Source organism: Juglans microcarpa x Juglans regia, chromosome 3D, assembly GCF_004785595.1.
Source record: "Juglans microcarpa x Juglans regia isolate MS1-56 chromosome 3D, Jm3101_v1.0, whole genome shotgun sequence".
Classification (NCBI taxonomy): domain Eukaryota; kingdom Viridiplantae; phylum Streptophyta; class Magnoliopsida; order Fagales; family Juglandaceae; genus Juglans; species Juglans microcarpa x Juglans regia.
Genome location: NC_054598.1, coordinates 29,188,320 through 29,210,401, shown reverse-complemented (window position 1 = coordinate 29,210,401; position 22,082 = coordinate 29,188,320). Strand labels below are relative to the sequence as shown.

At 33.6% G+C, this 22,082-nt stretch overlaps 1 long non-coding RNA gene across 1 annotated transcript; it reads right to left on the bottom strand.

Annotated features, from left to right (window-relative positions):
- Positions 1-21,220: 21,220 nt before the first annotated feature.
- Positions 21,221-21,841, bottom strand: LOC121254087. Its single transcript, XR_005938573.1, has 2 exons — positions 21,811-21,841; positions 21,221-21,687 (listed from the first exon to the last, which is right to left on the bottom strand). It is a non-coding gene; the product is annotated as an uncharacterized LOC121254087 (long non-coding RNA).
- Positions 21,842-22,082: the final 241 nt, after the last annotated feature.

The window sequence follows — 22,082 nt, the reverse complement described above, 5'->3', positions numbered from 1 at the left end:
ATATAGTTCACTGACCTTTTAATTGCATATAAAATGTTATAAATATATTAATATCCTAAAGAAGTTAGTTGATTAGAGTTGGATAAGATCCAAATAGCCATTTAATTGTATTTGTAAATAGTTATGAATAATTATGATTGTAAGAACAAATTTGTATCTAATTGTATATTGTGCATAAGAATATTCTGTTCTTTTATTTTTTTTAAAATTTAAAATTATTATAAGAAATGCTAAACGAGTTGAGCAAAGTGTTCGATTATCTATTAATGGAATAAGGGAGTACATTAATATTTGGACTCTTTGGTACTAGGTCTTTTAAATGAATTAAGCAGCATTAGATTTTATTTAATCTCTTATATAAGATTCTATAGATCATGTTAATCATAAAGGTTAGATACCAAAAATTATGTCAGTAAATTTGTTAATTGGGAGGCCTTGAGCCCCTCAAAGCAGAGATTGTAAGGCTAATTTTATTGTAAAGTAGATCTAACGTATCATATAAATTAAACAAATCAATTTGAAAGTTTACTTTCGTGGAATCTCTTTGTGACTATAACACTTCTCCTCTATGTATCCTATGAAATTGATCCAAGATTACGCATTACATATTTGATTAATTGAGCATGTAACAATTGGTATTCATAGACATATTGATCCCATGGGAACTCGAGCAATAATGGAAACAAGTAAAAAGAGAGAAAGAGAATGCGAGACAAAAAAAAAAAAAAAAAAAAGGATGGTGGATATCAAATTAATCTATTAGAATTATGAGACCCTTAAGAAACTGGAAAAAACCAAATGGCTTGTTCTGTAAGGCCAACTGGGATGTTGTTGTGAATAATCTGTCAGAGACATTGCAGGTGATATTTTGATTACTCTGTGTTCAAATTTAAAGCATGCAATGAAACCTGTTATATATAGTAGAGGCACTGGCCTTGAGAAAAGTTATGGATTTCTCTATTGAGCTGGGGCTGTCAAAGGTGATGCTAGCTGGAAGGAGATTCTCAAATAGTTGTGAAGGATATACAAACAACGTGGAAGATATTTATACATATTATGGAAATGTGATTGTTGATACTCGAAGCATGCTCATTGAAAGACCAAGCTAGAGTACTGTTTGCTTTACATATCGGGAGGCCAATACCATGGTACATAAATTGGCAAATTCAGCTCTTTCATGTTTAGAAGAGAAAGTGTGGATAGAGGAAGGTCCTGTACATATTTTGAATGAAATATTCTGTAATGATTAATTTGATTTGCATACGATGAATAAAATTATATCCATATAAAAAAAAAAGACGGTTTTCGTCAGTGTTATATAAACATTTAATATTGTGTCTATGTCCCCATATCAAACCATGCATCCAACTCAATCAAGTAAATTTCTAATTGAAAAAAAAAAAAAAAAATCTCAAATGGGTGTTAGATCATGGAAATAGCCTGCAATATAAGCCCGGCCCATGCATGGGAGTTGGGCTTGGGCTTTTTCTAAAACAAAATAAAAAAAAATTACACAGTGCATGGTACGGCCTGTTATCCCATTTTAATCTTTAAAGTAATTTATATATGCATATTAATATATGGTAGCTAGGTTGAATGAAAATTGTATTTTAATTTAACCACCTTCTTTTGTTTAACATATAATAGGATATTGATGAGAGATTTTATAAAGAAAGGAAACCTTATAATTTTATATATCTTCTCATCAAGCCAAATATTTGTTAATTAATTAATTTCCATTTATAGATTTCAGTGCAAGGCAACTAGTTAAGAAAGATTATTAATATATATATATATATATAAAATTAATGAACAATTCATTATAAGACCAAACACATGCATGACCATTAATTATTATTAAATGTAAAAGAAATTAGATATTTTATATGGAAAATTGTTATATATACTTCATGCATGCTATTTACAGTGGTATTAATACATTTCATCCCTACCAACAATAAAAACGACATGGAACTTCATAACCAAAAATAATTTTTTTCTTAATTTTTAAAATATTAAATAGGTATTCCCAAAGACAGTATCCAAAACAAATTGGTTAATATTAGAAAATTTTTTCAAACCAGCTACTATCACTACAAGAAAAATGGATTTTTGTGGCCATTGAATTGCGGTGAAAAGATCATTTGTGACCAAAACAGACTCATTTTGACTGTAAATAGTCATATCGTTGAAATTAACTAGCCACAAATAAGTAATTTTCTTGTAGTGTATTCACTATCTCCGACCTCCACACCCTATAAAAAATACTTCTAAACCTTTTGAAAAAAGAATTATAAGTGTAGGCCAGGTGTGAAAATAAATAGTAGTTAATGCATAAATTTTATCTTAATATTATTACAATCAGTATTAGCGTTGTCGCGTACATGATGGCATGCAGCAGCTTTGTCATGATTTTCCTAATTAATATTGATGTGTTTTTTTTCCTAATCCATAATATTTATGTGCCAAACATTAATAAAATTAATCCCCGAAATACTACCAATTTTTAATATGACATGCATGGTTTGTGTTTGCTTTGCTGGTGGATGATCACCAGATAATACCAATTATAACACACAATAACAAAAGTTCAAAGCAAAAAACAAGAAAAAGTACTCCAACATCAAATATATATATATTTGCCCATATGATCTTTAGCTCTAATTCATTTTTTCTTGGATGTTTTCTTCTTGTAGTAATAAACATATAAGAAAATAATTTATACAATCTTAAAATATACAAATCTTGCATTCTTCATTTGAAAAAAGTCAAAGAAATTTGGAATTACATGAAAAAAAATCAATTTAAAATTTTTTTTTAAGGCAAATCCTATTTTTTTAAATTAAGTGCGCGAGACTTGCCGTTTAAAATTCAAATATATAATAGGAAAAAGGTAGCCAAAATTATAGAAAAATCTAACGAGGTCAAATAATATTAAAACATAGCAACACTGCTCAATAAACTACCAAACAAAATACAATTTGGAGGCTGACTGAAATGCCCTGAACAATATATATTATCCGACGACATAATCGCAAAACTGTTGCCTTGCCTCCGGCAAAGTACATACGTTGTCCATAGGTTTATCGCTAGACATGTACATGTTCCATCGAATTTAGATCACCTTCCTCCCTCCGTGACTGGCCAACAGGACTCCACCGGCAACAGTGTCCTCCGGCAGCCAACGAGTCAGCAATTGGTTTAATTACCAAAATGCCCTCCCCACGGCGGCACACAAGAATGTTCCGATAAACACAAGGAGTGCCACGGCAGCATAGGCTTCCTCATCAGGTCTCCAAAACACGGACAAGACAAGACCCACAATTTGCACTTGCAACGCTACCAAAACCGTCCAAGCAAGCCCATAGATTCGAATCCTCAAGCCCTTATTGATCACTAAAGATACCACCTTCCAACAAGAAAGCAAGAAGCACATTGAATACCCGATGCCAAAAGCACCAAACATAACAGTACTCAACAAAGGGTATGCGCACATAACCTGGGTTTTTTCATCGAAACCGTGATCGAAAAAAATAGAGCTTTGTGTGAAAATGGCAGGTAATTTTGTCTCCAATGCTGCAAAGAACACGCAGATTATTTGTAACATCAACATGGGCAAGCATGTAACGAGGACAAAAGGAATGGCCCATATGTTGTACGGGGTTTTCTTCTTGATCGAAACGTTAACGAGAAAGAGTAGGGTTATTAGGAAAGCAGGCTCGAATAACCCTAAGGAGAGAACCACCTGTATTTTGCAAAGGTTGGCTTGTTTGGATGGGGTAGGGTAATGGAAAAGATAAAAAAGAAAACGTCGATGAAAGAAGGGTATGCGAAAGAGCTCGCTCAGAGACCAAAAGATGATGAAGGAGACAAGAATGCAACGCACGGACCATAGAGAATTGAAGTTTTGTAAATGGAGAAGAGTGCGCGACTTGAACCGGAGATAGAAAATGAAGCAGAGAGACAAGAGGGAGAGGAGGAGGAGGGCGGTGATGAAGGAAACGATGGTGTAGACGAAGGCGGAGTCAACAAGATCGGGCAATATTGAAGGAAAGAAGAACATGGATATCCCTAATTCCTCGATCTCGATGATCTTCTCACCCTCCCCTAGCTCTCCCTCTGATCAATGATCTCTGGTCGCCTTTTGTATATATAGTCACTACTACCTTTCGTTTGATGTAAAATGGACAGTTGCTGATGAATTATAAGATGAAGAAGATATTGTACAATGGTGGTGGCCGCGAAAATTTTGGAAAGGGCGGCGAGAGGACGAAAACATGGATGGAGTGGTGATGATGGAGATCAGGAAATATGGCATTTGCTGGTCGGAATTAGGGAATGAGAGACAGAAAGAGATGTAATTAAGGGCATGCAATATCTCTCTCCCCCTATCCCAACCGGCGGGGAAGACAATAATATGGTGCTTACAAGGTACAGATCATTGTTTTGGATCTTTTGATACAAAGCAGAGAGAGAGAGAGAGAGAGAGAGAGAGAGAGAGAGAATTGTGGGTAAGATGAGATGGCTCCTTTGACTTCGGATTTGAACGGTTCAAATCCTCTTGGACTCAGCATATATATATATATATATATATATATATATATATATATATATGGATTCAATTATTCCCCATTGATTAATTCAGTTATTACAGCTCATGCATGCATGCATGCAAGCTGGTTTTTTCCCATTGCACTAACAATATATATGTACAGGCCCTTGAGATTCTTACAATGAATGTGTTGTTGTTATATGTACATACCTTTTGCAATATCCTTTGTCGATTACGAGAATACCAGTTTCTAAATATTAATTTATGATGTCTTTCAATTAAATTTTAATTGAAGGGTTTTTACAAGAAAATATTTTGTGTTTAATTTGGATTTGTATGGATCAATGAGTTTGCTTTGCATATATAGTTTCCAGTCATGGCCGGCCCCATGCATTCATCTCTTTCGTTTTTTAGATAGACACAACTATATATATATATATATATATATATATATATAAACTTAAGAAATTCCTACTGCATTATTTCATATTTATTACCAAAACATATTATATTTATATATATATATATATATTTATATATACATAATTAATGATCGATGATTTTTGTTTTATATTTATTTGTTTTTATATAGATGAGGTGCTAGCTAGCTACTTACAACTTATTATAATAGTTAAGGAATAATGACACCACATATATATTCTACGGTTGTTGTATAAATTAATAATAATTAGCAAAACCTGATCATTCATTGATCGTTTTATTGGTTGTCTTATATATAATCCCAATTATCCATATATAGTTTATAAAGCTGGCAGATCGATCATGTGAGTTGGAAATTAAGACATGATCCATATATAGTTTATAATTGCGTAGTGATTAGTACTTATGTCTTCTAACTCATTTCATTATATCGATGTGTCATTATCCATATTTCTTACATTTATTTCAAAGACGATAATTTATCCAAGGATTATATATAATGCCACATCAATACTTTAAAATAGGATCCTATTTTCCTTTATTAAACTTTCGCGTAATTTTTAAAAGAAATTCTCTCCCTTCTCTCTAAACTCTTCCAAACTTTAGATCCGACTAGAGGGGGGAAGGCTCCTTTCCCCTAGTTTCTCCTTTGCTCGTCTGCCTCTTCCTGTGTGGTGTTTTGGTTTGTTTTAGTATTTTTTTTTTCAGGCAAATAAAGGGAGAATCATCGTCAAGAACTTTTTGACACCCAGCAGCCAACACACGTCCCACCTGGAGGTTGCCCAGCCGCCGATCTTCAAGATTGCCAAATGCGGCGCCAATTGGAGTGCAGCGTAGCCTGCACGCGCTGGTTGAAGATTTGGAGCTCGTCGACGCGTGTCCCTCACGCGCCATTGAGGAGCCCTCTGCCGCAGCACATGCGACTATTCTAGAACCTGTGACTCCACATCTTCCAAGATAGACTGGCGGTTTTTCCTCTCAGAGTGGCTCGTGTGATGCACGCGCTATAGTAGCATTTTTGTACACTATTTCTCCATCTTTACAGTGTTTTCACAATGTATTTTATTTGTGTCCTGTCTTTACATTTTAGAAAAATAAAAATCCAAAAATATTGTGCCTTCGGACTTTAGTCCGAAGGGAGTGGTCCCCCCTTCCACTTTGGCGGTGCTTATGGTGGGGTTGGTGCTCCATACTTTGCTTAGTTTGGGTATGAATTTTCTCACCTGGTTACTTTTAACTCTGTCGTGGATAGAGTTGCGTTATCTCTAAGACTTAGATCTTTAGAGATCTAGCATTTGGACTAGACCATGTTAGTCACAGAAGTGTGTTAGGAAGCTATTAACGTTTGTAATTGGCTTGTTTTAAGTCAACTTTGTATGTCTTCTTTAATGAATGGAATGTGATCCGTTATTTCAAAAAAAAAAAAAAAAAGCCTCATTGTCCGAGTATTGTAAGTTTTCTTATTTCATTCTACCTTCATATGTTGGTCCCAAAAATATCTCAACAGGGAAAGATCAATATCGTTACATGGATTGGTTAAGTAGTCTCCCCTGATACAAATAAATGTTTTCAAAAGTTCTTCCAATGTAGGGTTGAGCAAAAATCTAAAAATTCGACTCCGCTCTAGCTCCTCTCCGACTTTGATAAGTTGGTATTGGAGTCGGAGTCTTTTTAACCAAAGAAGTCGGAGTCAGAGGTGGCGATGTACCGACTCCGCTCCGACTCCGATAGTATACATATTTTATAAAAATATATGTATTTTTTTATATATTAATCATATATATTTTATATAACTATAACTTACATAGTTAATTAAATTTAATAATATACTAGTATGAGTAATTATTATAAAATAATAGGCTTATACTATAATATAAATTGACTAAATTGACTAATAATAGTTTAGTATATGTAAACACCATACTATTAACTATTTCTACCATGTAACGTTAATGTATAGCAACAACTAATGTATAAAGAATAATGTATAAATACTAATGTATAATAACATGCAATACTATTATATAATAACTAATGTATACATTTAATACTAATATATTAAGTGTAAACAAAAATATATGAATTTATAATAATATGTAATACTAATATATAATACCTAAAGTATAACAACATGTACTAGTAATGTATAATAATCAATGTATAATAACATGTATTACTATTGTATAAACATTAACGTATAATAACATATAATACTAATGTATAATAACATTAATTTGTACAATGATTTATTTTTTTCAATTTCAGTTATGCTTTAATAAAATTGAAATTGAAAAAATATGTTTTTAAAAAAACTAAAATCTTTAAGGCCAAATCCGATTAGTGAGAGTCTAAGATTGTCAAATTGAAATTTTAAATGGGCTAAGAAAGAAAGCCTAATAAAAAAGTCTAAATTCGACTCCGCTTCGACAAATCAGAGTCGGAGTCTAATCGGAGGCTATGCAAATCGGGGTCGAAGTCGAAGGTTAGACTCGACCTCGGACAGAGTCGGAGTAGGAGTCAGAGGTAAGGCACTCCAACATTTTCGATGCTCAATCCTATTCCAACACCCTAATAAGTTAATAACCATTAATTTATATAAAATCAATATGGAATATGGATTAAATCCAGCTTAATCCTTGGGATCATTAAAACACTTAATTCTTACATGGGATCATAATATTTCGTCACGTCCATGAAGTGTTGTAGTAAAACACCAGAGTAATCACACCCATACACAACGATATCGAGACAGATAGTGAAACAATAATGTGGAAATACAGGAATCAAGCACACACACGACACAATATTTAATGTAGTTTGGCAACGTGCCTACGTCCACAGTGCTGCAAAGGATTTTATTCCATAGGAGATTATAATCACACAGTGAGTTACAAGAGCACCACTCTATTCACACAATCTCAACTCTCTCTCTAGGGCTTTTTCTCTCTCGCAATACGTTCTCATGCCTCTTGCCTCTCTCTCTCTCTCTCTCTCTCTCTGTCAGCAGGATATAATTCAAGGTAGTTGTCCGCAGTGGAGGTCTGGTCATCCTGGCAGCTCTGCGAGCATCAACTGTAGGTTTAGACGTCCCTGGAATACTAGATGCTTTGTCCCCACCTCTCACAAGTCTACTCCATACCGTGGTCTTGGGAGATATTTCCAGGCTTACATGAGGAACTACAAAATTAACTCCCTTTTGATTCCTCATCTTATTAGTGAGACCAAGCCTACTCTGTTGCAATTTTGTATTTTTCTTCATATCCCTGGACCATTGTGTTAAATATAAACTGTGAGTCTTTTTACCACACGCCAAGACTAGCGCACCCTTTGTGACCTTCCACGCTTTTCCAGAAAATGCTATTGTATGATCGTTGTCGTCAAGCTGCCCCACAAATATTAGGCTTTTTTTTTTCAGATCTAGAACGTGTCTAATTTGTTGCAAAGTCCACACGATCTTGTTCGAAAGTGTGATGCACACATTGCCCACTCACACTACATCCAGTGCCTCTCCATTAGCTGTGTACATCTTCCCAAAACTACCATCAACATAGTTATGCATGATCTCTCGATGTGAGGTGCTATGAAACGAAGCCCTTGAATCCATCATCCAACCATCAACCAGACTTTGCACTATAAGAAATAGAGCGTCTTGTATTTCTTCAACCACCACATTCATAACGTCATTCTCAGTACTTTCCTGATCCTGATAGTCTTTGTTAATGTGGCCTAGTTTGCCACAACTCCAGCAAGTGATTTGCTACCCATATCTTGTCCTGCTCTTGTTCTTGGACCTGACAAGTCCTCGACCCCGATCGTCAACACTCAAGGCCAAACCCGTACTCGGCTTCTCAAACACATCATATAGCAGTTTTCACTTGTCTGGCTGCATGCCTTAAAGGATTTTGGCATTCCTTCTCAGAATTTTCAAATTTCTGGTAATGCTCGTGGCATTGACCCTTATACTTGTGGTATGCATTATTCATAAGTCCATCAATGGTCTGGCACTCCTCTCATATTTCAAAATTAAGTTCAAACTCATCCTTAAATATTATAATTGAATTAATAAACAATATATACATCATACAACATACTATGTTTAATTCTAAAAAAATTACATTTTTACATACCAAGCAACGCTTCTTTATATGCTTCTTAACATCTTATGGAACTCTGGACTAAGATGATGTAGCCATAGGTGTGTAGGTACGAGTAAGGCTGTGAGCGTATGACGCTAGCCACGCCGCTGGATCTCCACTGCTACCAGCGTGGTCATCATCAATATTAACTTTTATTTTTCCCTTCTTGCTCACCTTGTCTATTTCTTTGCCTCTTGTAATACCTCGAGATCTATGAGGTCGTATGACAGCTGCATGATGGGAAAATAAAATACATTTAATATGTGTTTTTATCATAATTATAATCTTAGTAATATATGTATTTATTCATAGTTAACATACTGTGTTGTGATTCATAGGAACCTGACCATTCTCCCTCATCATCAGTTGAAGTGTACGAGAAGTCACTATTTTTTTCATTTGATATATCAATAACTTTTGGCTTAATGTCTTTCCGACGAAGTGTAACCATGTCATATTAATTGAGGTCTATAAATGTATTAATAGCAAGTGCATTTTCTTGATGGGCTTCAACGGTATAAGGAACGTCACATTCTTCATCTTCTCATTCAACTTCTGGGATGTTGTCAGGATCATCCAAGTAAAAGACTTGATTTGCCTGGTTAGCAAGGACGAATGAGTCATTTTCCTACCATTCTTGAGATGTATTAACACTAAAAAAATATTCATCTGTATGTATTCCCAGTCTTGCGTTGCTCACATCCCACCAATCGCACTTGAACAACCAGACAATATGTTCGCCCAAGTTTTTCAACCCAATTATATCAGTGACTGCCTTTAACCACAATGCCACTATTTTGTGTTCGTCTATTTCTTTATCTAACAATGTTGTGAAATCTATAACCCCGCACTATAATCCAGAGTATTGAATTGCACATGGACATGAGCCATGTGCCAAAGCATACGGTTCATTCGAGATCACTCCATTTGAATTAGCATTGTACATTTCTACAATCTACAATTAACTAAATTACTAGTGAAGTAGCATACTTATGCGATTAGCTATTATTATAATATTTGAGGTATAATTGAAACGAACCCGTTGTTCAAACCATAATGGAAATCCTTGCTCGTGCTTCTTCCCAATATCATTGACATCATTTGATTTGAGCTCATCAATATGTTCATTGCATATGGAAGTTGTTAGACAAGAAGTGGTAACATCAGTTAAGTCATGTATCAAAGATCCACTAAATAAATTAGTATATTACCTTTAAGTATGGCTAAGCTTCCATGCAATTATTTAGCACGTATCATCAAGTTTTGTCCATCTCTACTCCACAAATGTGATATCCACTATGTACATCCATTGGACAAACGGTTTGTGCAAAAACTGAAAGTCCCGAAGATTGAAATCCTGTGTATGTTCATTGTTTCTTTTTGGCCTCGAGAACCTTGCGTCCATGCCACGAAAGTACATCGAACAGAAAGTGTGCCATTTTTGATATACGCCTCCACGATTGATCCTTCTAGGCAAGCCTTATTCCCCACCGATCTCTTTAATTTACTGAGAAACCTTTCTATTGGATACATCCACCGATATTGCATTGGCCAACATTTAAGGCTTTACGGGGCAGATGTATAGCTAAATGGGTCATTACATAAAAAATGATAGTGGATATAAATTTTTGAATTTACACAAACTTATAGGAATGTCATGTTCCATTTTTTTTCCAAGAGCGCCACGCTTAGTGTGCGAGAACATAAATCCTTAAAGAATATTCCTAATTTTGTTAATGCCCTATGTCCCTAGGCAACCACCCACGAACTCCAACAGCTAACAAGTGCTACAAAAACACATGGCAATCGTGACTCTTGAATCCAGTGATCTTCCAATCATGCGCTTGGACACACATAGACATGTTTTGAGGCATATCAATCTAGTAATTTAATTCTGATCAACCATTAAAAAAAAATTTATGTTCAACACTTGATAGTGTATACAATCCAAGAGGCATATAAACTGAATTACTATCTGTTCGCAAGTGTACCTCTTGTCTTATACCCATCCGTCTCAAATCTTTGCACGAGTTTGTTGCATCCTTACTCTTTCTTTCTATTGACATTAGCGTATCCAACACGTTATCACATATATTTTTCTCGATATGCATTACATCAAGACAATGGCGTAGCTGAACGTCGACTAGTATAAGAACTCAAATAATATGCTTCTCTTAGTCCAGTTTAACTCTATAGCTCGTTGCTTCCTTTTTTGACCATTTGGATCCTTGCCAAGGCAATTCAATGGGATCCCCGATAACTGCTCAAGATTATCATCTCCGGACAACTCTAAAGGAGGTAATCTCCGTTCGGTTTTAGCATCGAATACTATTGGTTTTGCACGCCATGTATGAACAACCAGTAAATAACAACGATGACCCATATAATACATTTTTCTATCATGCATTAACCACTTTGACTGTGTATTCTTATTACATGTTGGACATGTCATTTTTCCTTTAGTACTTCACCCAAATAAGTTTTCGTAAGTGGGAAAGTCATTTATCGTCCACAATAATATTGCATGCATATTGAAGCTTGCTGATGCTGAGACATCAATTGTCTGTACGCCCGTTTCCCACAACTCATGTAAATCCCCAATCAGTGGTTGAAAATAAACGTTGATGTCGATCTCTGGTGATTTGGGATTGGGATAAGCAAAGTCATCATAAAATATGGATCATTTATGCACTTTCAATTAGGCAAATTGTATGGGATTAATACAACATGCCAACTCCTATGGAAGTACTCATGTTGCCAAATAGGTTGAATCCATTAGTTACCAACCCCAACTGCATATTATGAGATTCTTGCGCGAACCATGTGTTGTACACATCAAGTTCTTTCCACCAGATGGAATATGCAGGATTGACAAGAGCCTATCATTCTTTACTCTCCCAATGCGATGCCATCAGATATCTGTGGCGGTTGACCGGGATATATATATATATATAGTCTTTGCAATCTCGAGATTATGGGTGAAAAATAAATCGGTGAATCGGACCGAATGGATTCGACTCGTACCGGTTTCATTTTTTTTCAAAATCAGTCGAAATTGGTCCGATTCCAGTCTTCATTTTTCTAACACTGGACCGAATCGGATCAAACCGGTTCATATCTATATTATTTTAATTTTTTTATATTATATAAAATATTTTTTATATTATATGCTAAATTGCTAATTAATATAACATTAAATTTTTAAACCCTATTATTCATATATAATAATAATCTAATAACATAAAATTAATATAACATTTAATATAACATAAAATTAATCTTGTAAATCTTAATATAACATTTGATATAACATTATCATTAAAAATAATTTTATAACATAAAATTAATATAACATAAAATTCTAATCTTAAACATGAAAATTTGTTCATATGTTATTAATATAAACTATATATATATATATAATAAGTATAAATACATTTTATAGCATAATAAATTATAATATATATTGTTTTTTAGAAAATACATTTCTATACATTTGATCATATACACTTATATAAAAAGTGTATGTAACCATCATATTATCACTAATATATATAATTAAATATATAAATAAGTTAGATATTAATATATTATCACTAACAAACATAATCAAATACTATATCACTATATGATACTATTATATATATATATTAATACCAACACTAATACTATTTGTAATCCACTATATATAAATAACTATATAAATCACTATAGTATAGTTGTTATACTAATATTATATTACTATATAATCCATTATATATCACTATATCACTATGGTATAGTTATACTAACTATATAATCTACTAAAACTATGATGCAATCTCTTTTTGAGGAATAAAACAATTAAACATTGTTTATAATATATATATATATATATATAATCTACTAAAACTATACTAAAATCAGAAAAACTAGACTGAACCGGTAAAATCAGAAGTATCGATTTAGGGGTATAATCGGTGCGATGTTGATTTTTCAAATCTCAAAACCAGTGTATACCAGTTCGGTTCTAAAATATGTCCAAAATAGGACCAAACTGGACCCGTTACACTCCTCGAGATTAATGGGAGATGTCTAAACACTTTTTGCTGAACATTGCGATTGCCATTAGTCCATATTCATTCATGACTGACCGAACACTCTTAAAAGCCCTTGTACTCCTTCCAATAAAGCATACAATCATTTTTGCATGCATAGATCATATTATAGTCAAATCCAAGGCCTCGCTTCAATTGCTTCACTACATAGAACGTACGCTTAACCACATTGTTTGCTAGTAATGTCTTCTTAAATAGATCCAACAACATGTTGATTGTCTTTGTGGAAAGATGACACATAGACTTTATATGTAACATTTTAACTGTAAATGACAATTTACTATGTCGTGTGCATCTGGGGTACAACTCTTGTTGAGCGGTCTGCCATATTCTTGCAAAATTATTATTGCCAGCCATACCCTCAGTGCTTGTTACCTTTGTATAGGCATTCCTAAACATCCCCGTATCAATATCACCAAACATGTCATCCATGTAATCATCAACGACCGTCACCCAAGTCTCGTGATTCACTGGCATTCATGTCATCATCAATGACCGAGGAGTTCTGAATTGGAGTTGAGAGTTTTTATGTTTTAGAGTCTGAGTCTGAGTTTAGAATTCCAGAATTTATTCTTGAAGTCTTCTTTCGAGAAGTCGGAATTGGAGGGCAGAGGCGTGAGCTGCATGCTTCATCAACCGACATCAATAAAGAACACTAGTTTTATTATTTTTCTTTTCAATTTCTTTTTTAACTAATTCTATTTTCTAGAGTTTTGATGTAGCCTAGCATTGAACACACAATTTATATTCCAATTAATTTTATTTTCAATATTTCTATTATTGAGTGTTTAGTCATTGTTCTCCATGCTTACAATTTTCTAGCTAACTATTGTTCAATCTTTTGGATTACAATGAGACCGAGAGGTGGTTTGTGATTAAAACTATATGATTAAACACCATTAGTTGAGTGAAAGTAGAGATGCTTTACCGCGACTAGTGTGATTTTCAAGAAAAATTCAAAAAACTTAATGAGTCTCTAATTAGTTAAATTCACATAAAGATATAGAGTTATTAGTTGGAGATATTTTTGGTATTGTTTGAGAGAAAATATTGAATAGTTAAGGAATTTTTATCATCAACTTGGGATAATTGAAATTTTATAATAAGAAAGAATAAATTGTATGGGATTTGCTTGGTGAAATCAAACGCTCTAAATCTATTCTTATTATTTTTAAAATCTTAATTTTAATGCTTTTTTCTTTTTTTCAGTTTAATTTAGATAAACCATTCTTCAAATTTTGGTTTTCCAAATAGTAACTAATTTAGTCAATTTCAATAGCATAATTATTTCTTGTGGGTTCGATAACAATTTTCTTTAAAATACTTTATTACTTGTTATGATTTTGTGTACTTGCAGATATATTTTTATGCAAACATAAAGCCTAACATGTTAATTTATCACCAAGTTTAACATTGGGGACACTTAAGAATCAATTCTCTCCAAGGTATTCACTCAAACCTCATGGTTTCACACCTCTCTCACGCTAAGAGTGTTTTGCTCTCAAGAAGACTAAGAAAGGTGTGGGAGGAAGTGAGTGGAGGAGAGTGACATTTATAGGGTTCAATTGAAGGAGGTAGAGGTGTAAATGGATGGAGAGCTACACGGTTTTGCTAAAGTGAGATGAGTGTGATTGGCGAAGCTTTCGGTGGAGTGCTTGCTTCGGTTTTTCAACTTGGAATGGTTGAACAAATTATTTGATTATCCTTTGGACAATGACTAGATGGAGGCCATTGGAGCAGAAGTTAAATGATTTTATAAGTTAGAAAAAAAAATCAAATAATTCCTCAAGTGAAACCGAGTGCATGACTGTCAGTTTTGGCTTTCTAAAACTATCCAGCTTTGATCATCTCTTGTCCTATCTTTGAGGCATGTTTTAATCGTTAGTAAACACTATTTGAGTAGCTTTTCCAAGTGAGTATTGAGGCATGAATGGTTGCCATTTGGTTTAGTTTGAGCATAAAATGAAGAGAGGGTTGAATGTCGATAGGTTCAGCTAGGGTTGAAAAAGTTGAAAAATGAGTAAACCTGATCGAAAACTTTGGTACAGTCCGGTGTAAAACCGGTTCAAAATTGGTCTGGTTTTGATTTCACTTTTTATAATACCAGACCAATTCTTATATATATATATATATAATTTTTTTATTTTTTATATTATATATATATTATATGCTAAATTTTTAATTAATATAATATCAAATTTTAAAATCTTATTATTCATATCTAATAATCTAATAACATAAAATTAATATAACATTTGATATAACATAAAACTAATTTTATAAATCTTAATAGAAGTTATAACATTTGATATAACATATAAATTTTAATTTTAGAACATAAAATATTAAAATTAAAATAACATAAAATTCTAATTTTAAACATGAACATTATATTAAGTTACTAAAATAAACTTAGTCTCGATTTATATTATATATATATATATATATCAAGGATAAATATATTTTAGGGCATAATGAATTATAATATACATTCTTTCTGATAAATACATTTTTACACATTTGATCATACGTATTAAATATGTATTTTTGGTTTCGTAAATAATTGGACACAATTCTTGCTATCTTTCTTTGCTCTAGAAACTTTCTGAGGTTTTTATCGTTAAAATTACATTTGAAAATCGGTAAAAGCGAACCAAACCAGTAAAATCAAAAGTTTCAATTTCGGTGATAAATCGGTTCGATATTGGTTCTTCAGTTCTCAAAAACGGTGTATACCAGTTCGGTTTTAAAAAATGTCCAAAATCGAACCCGTTACACCCCTAGGTTAAGTTGAAATGAGAACGTGGTTTACCACCAAAGTGTCCATCGGTTTTGATTATTGCTTGGGCAAGATCGTAAGGTGTTAGGGGGTGACTTTATGACATGATTTCAGAGCTAGAGATGATGCTAATGGCATGTGAAGAGGATGAGTTCGCGGCAGAAAATATTTTGAAAACCATTGGAGGGGCTTCACTTCCTAGGTGGAATAGTTTCCTACTTGGAGTGATTATGGGAGTTGTTCTTGGCTCCACATTAGGTCGAGGTTTTATAAAATTAGGTGACATGATAAGGGCTGAATCAATTGTAGAAAATATCTTGAGAAAGTTTTTGAAAAGCCAAGGTTTCATTGGCTTGCTCTTGGAGTGCATCGGCTGCACATAGTGTATCGATTGGTGAGTTTCAATGGCATTGATATGCCTTTTCCTCATGTGACATGGTTGAATTTGAGTTGCATAAGATTGATGCAAAACAAGAGGAAATGACGAAAATTACAAAACATAAATATGAAGAAGAGAGCCAGAAGGAACTCGGCAAGTCATGATGTTCAAGTTACTATTCATGGTAATGATGAGGGGTTTTGGAATTGTAAACCAAAACTCAAGTTAGAGGGCTGACCATGGTTGAAAAATAAACCTTAGGGGCATGTGGGAGGGTTGAAAGAGAGAGAAAACCATTTGCTTGATGGTAGTTTGCCCTATTTGCACTAGTGATGAGAATCCTAGGCTTTTTCTCCAAGTGTTGAACTCTCATTGGGCCACATATTTTTAAGGATTTAAACTTTTATGTGGACCTTGAAATTGACTTTTATGGGGCCTCATAACTAGTTATCATGCTAGACCTTTGGACCTCTAAAGTTATTAAGTTGGGCCTTCGCTCTCTTTGTTCTTGTTCACTATCAAACTTGGGCCCAAAACTTAACCAACTCTTGGGTCTCCTTTTTATCCTCCAAGACTTAACCAAGTTTCTTAGCCCACCAAAGTGGTGAGTCTCCATCATGCCACTTGTCATCCTACTATTGGCCTGTTGGCATCTATTCTCTCAAAAATTTACATTGCTCTAGAATTCTCTAAAAATACTAACTAAACAAATGGTGGAAGTCATTTTGCAAAATCATGATCTAGAGTTCTCTTTTCTTAAGGATCATAACTTCCACTTGACTAAGGTCACGAGTTACTATTTTCAAATTCTAAGTTTTCTTAAGTGGACTATTACAAAAACCCTCAAAATAAAAAGGAGCTTTCTCCATTAGTTTTCTCCTAGTACATATAGAAGCTCTTTGCAAAACCATAGAGATATGTCGAAGCTGTTAAAGTATGCACCCACTCCCTCTATGTAAGATATTATTGCAACAAAGGAGCTTATTAGGAAATTTTATGAAGTATTTTATGATAGGTCTTGTTTAATTTAGACTTGCCTACCAATTGTTTGGTATATTACCCAAATAAAGCCCCAAATATGTAGCTACCAATAACACTCAGTTGGGAAGCAAAATATCAATTTAGGCAACAAAATATAAATTCTTTAGATTTAATTGGTAATATATGAATTCTTTAGATTTAATGATACAAGGATTTATACTGTTATATTAATTACCTATTGAGATTTGTTATCATTCCTATGTAGAGATTATAGAATTAGAAAAAAAAAGTTTCTTTAAGTCATAAACTATACCTATACATGTACTTCTTATTAAATGTATGGAAGTTGCATTTGTTTTTTCTAGTTAACAATTAACTTAGTGTATAAATAAACTTGCCATATCTAAATAGGAATGGATTCAAGAATTCATCCAAATTCCTACTTTATAAATCTTCTAAATAACAATGACTTTTTCAATGAGTAATCTACAAATGAGATAAATGAACACCAAGTATCTCCACCCCAAGTTGAGGTTATTGAAGTTGAGAACCTTTTGGATGCAAATCACAACGTGGTTCAAACTTTAGTGTGGAGGAATCCTTGACAATTGTGGAGGGATGGATGGAAGTTTCCTTAGATTCGGTGCAAGGAAAAGATAAAAAATACACAATGTTATGGAAAATGATTCATAAATACATTAAGGAAAATAAGAGAATTGATTGTACACATAATTACTAATGTCTAATGAATCGGTGGTCAATGATTTAATAAGGGAATGCATCAAAGTGGTTTTAATGAGCAAGACAAGGTATGTTCTTGTCATATATTTCGTTAATTTATTTGTAATATTTTCTCCAACACTAAAGAAGATTCTAATTATGTTTGGGATTTGAAACTTTTAGATTTGCAAGGCGAAGGTAATGTACTTACAATTAGAGAAGAAAAATTTCAACTTTGATCATTATTGGCATGTGTTGAGATTTCATCCAAAGTGGCCGTGCAACATATGAAAATAGTAAAATCAAAGAAAAAATACAGCAAGCTAAATTACTTCAACTATGGATTTAGTAAATTTAGCAAAGATGGGGATTTGCATGCAACCTCTACAAACTTGGATCTAAAAATAGGACATAAAGTTGAGAAAGAGAAAACAAAGAGAAAAGAAAGAACGTACTTGGATTCTCTCAGTGTACTAAATGAGATGAAGGAAGATATAAAGAATAAAATAAACATTCTTGAAGAATCACATTATCATGACAATACGATTCTTTGTCTTAGGCATAGGAATTGTGTCTTAAACAAGAGAAGGTGCTTGTTGAGCAAGAGAAAGTACGGAATGAGTTTGTGTGGCTTGTTTTTCTGGTTAAGAAATTAGAACTTTTCTTTCAAGGTTTGACGCTTCCAAGTAAGGACATTTCATTTCTTGTTTGGGATCCATATATGTTGGACATATGAGATTCTTAATGATAGAACAAAGAAAAATACAAACAAGAATTATGACGGTTTTGAATATTCATTAAAAAGACCATTGCATGATTTTGGATAATAAAAAAAAAAGGCATACTACATTCTTCGCATAAGAGAAATGGTTACTCATTCGTCTAATTAAAAGGACAAAAGGAAATGATAGTGCAACGAAAAATAAAACATTAATACAATCATACGTGACAAAATCCTATCTTCCCTATATAGTCGCCATAAGTGGTCGACGAGATCTATTTGGAGTTGACAATGCATTTTCCTATCTCTAATATCTTGATAGCGTTGAATGTACTCACTAAGTCAGTTGTAGGGTTGAGTTACACTTGCTAATGTGGGCTTTCACTGAACTATTTATTTTTAGAGTATTTAGATCCATTGTCACTCATTCATCTTCAATGATCATATTATATAAAATTATGCATGCCAACATAATATCGTTGAGCGTTTCGATGTGAAAAACTCGTGCAAGTCCCAAACTATAGCAAATCGTGCTTGAAGCACACCAAAACATGCTCCACATCCTTCCTCTTTGACTCTTGGGTTGCAACAAAGTATTTTTTCTTGTTTTCTTAGAGAGCCAATATGGTTCTAACAAATGTTGCCCACCGCGAATATATGCCATCAGCGAGGTAGTACCCTATTGCGTAGTTATGACCATCGTGTAGTTAACAGCCGAACTACGCCCTTGAACAAGGTCAGTTCTTGTTAGGAACACCAGTTCCACTTTTGGTAGAAAAACAAATAGGAGGAGTTTTGTTGAATTCGAACTTATGGCAACGAATTGTTGGAGCTAGGCTATCAGAAATATAAATGATTTATCAAGCACATTTATATCATTATGAGACCAAGGTAATCCAAAACAAGCGTGCGAAATCTATAGATCGTAAGAAGCCACTACTTCTAAAATAGTTAATGGTTTGTAGATATGACCAGCATATATACCATACCAAGAAGTTGGGGCAGTTTTTACACTTTCGGTGCATACAATCAATACTCACTAGTTAACATACGACATTGAAATCCACGTTTCTCGTCAACTATGAGCAATCTAACAATGTCATAATTGTTAGGTTTCTTTAAGTACTTTTTAGAAAAAATTGAAACTACTGCTTTAACAAACAATTTTAGACTTTTTAATGTGGTGGTCTTCTCAATCTTCAAGTACTCATCTATAAAATCAGTCATGACACCATATACAAGTATCGTAAGAGCAAATCTAATCTTTTGAAAGAAAGAAAAAGTAAGCATTTCGAAACCATTTAATCTTTAGACAAAATAAGGTTCATGGACTTCTACCGTAGATTGAATAACAAGAAAAGAGAACGATTCATTCGAATATAATATGTTTGAATAATATAAACTTTAGAAAAATATATGCGTCGTAACATGTCGTGTTTTAATATAAGTTGCGCTTTTATTAGAAGGAATAAATATTCCAACTTCCATTAGAATTAAAAAAACATATATAAATGAAGATAATATATATTTTAATGGAATAGAGATAGATTTAGAAAGTTTATTATTTGATGTCAAAAGTGTATAGCTAAAGTAAAAAAAGCAAAATCGATCTCTAACCAAAATTTGGCTAAACTTTAGCTACTTCACTGCCATTGCTACGAAGAATGCTATATATATTGATTATTTATGCATGAAAAACCACACAGCATTTTGTCACTAGTGAATAATGGTAAAAGGATATGTTGCATGCATGTATAATGTACTACTAAGCCTGCTAGCTATAATTTATTGAAGCATGCAAATAGAGCCATGTTTGTTGGGGTGTGACCACGTATACATATCGTTCCTTGCGGCAAAAATAGGTCGGTGAAATACGACATCTAATGACATAAAAGATTTGAGTGTCTTTTCCTAACACCAACTGGTATTAGAGTCGAAGGATATAAATTGAGTCACATGAATGGTCTCATCGTCAAGATCAGAGAGAGGCCGTTGGCCGGATTTTTGAGGTACGTACTATACGGTGTGATCATAATACAAACAATGCTTAACAAAAAGGTACTATCGGTTGGACGGTGCGCTGTCTCTAAAATCGAAAGATATTATAAGCACAATGCAATGACATTCTAGTCTGACATGAATTAAATATATTGCTTGCAAGCTTGAGCTTGCTTGCATGAGTGCAAGTCACCAATGACAAAATATCGATGATAAGCCAAAACTTGCAACAAAAGTTCTTGGTCGATCGGTTGGTGGCAACCCACAACAATTAAACCTCATGATCAAGAATAACCAGGCATAAACATTATAAATACCAGCAGCACCATGGCTAGCTAGCTGGCTGATCATGTTGCCCTCCACTTCTGTGCACACAAAGCATTAAACCATTGTTTTTCAATATATATAAATTACCATTAAAGTAATGCATCGAGCTTGGATATTATTATATGAACCATGTCATCGACAAAACCGGCAATATAAAACCGACATTAATGATTTCCACTGATCAGTACTTTTTGTTCCACGTACGTAAAGAACTAAGAAGTTGATCTCTTCTTTTCCTTTTGTCTTTGTACACTGCACACACCTGCATCCCACTACCAAATATTTTGAAAAGCTTAATGTTTTTCTTGAAAAAGAAAACCATGAAAAAGAAAAAGTGGTCCAACTCCGGCCATTACACAGACACACACACATGTAAAAGAAAAATGAACTCTAAAGCCCGAGCTTTTCGTAACAACTCAATAGTAGTAGTACTACATTATACATACAACATATCCTTTCTTGTTGCCCGTCTTCACGTGCTGATCTCTGACATGACTAGCTATCTTCTTTGAATATTTAGAAACTTGAGTAAGTTCTGTGTATAATGCATGCTGGTCTGCTGAAGCACAAAGCCGCGGAGTAGAATATTAATTAGTGTACTGCATGCTCGCTGATCATGTGAGAACCAATTAAAAAGAAAAAAAAAAAAAGCAATTAATTTGCTGCAATATTTAGCTACCTGCTCGTTGCTCGATCGTGTGGTTAATTATCTACTTAAAATCAATCATTAATTAATTTTCTCTTCAGGTTATTATTCCGTCATGAAATAATCACGTACCCAATTAATTGTCCGTTTCATTGCAGTTTTAATCTTACCGAATCCACAAAGGGAAAAATTGGTAATTTAGAGGACTTAAACACAGACCATTTCCAAATAATAGTACTAGTGAACACATATTATAAACAATAAACGAGGATATGTGGTTCTTTTGAGGTAGTACGGAATATCTT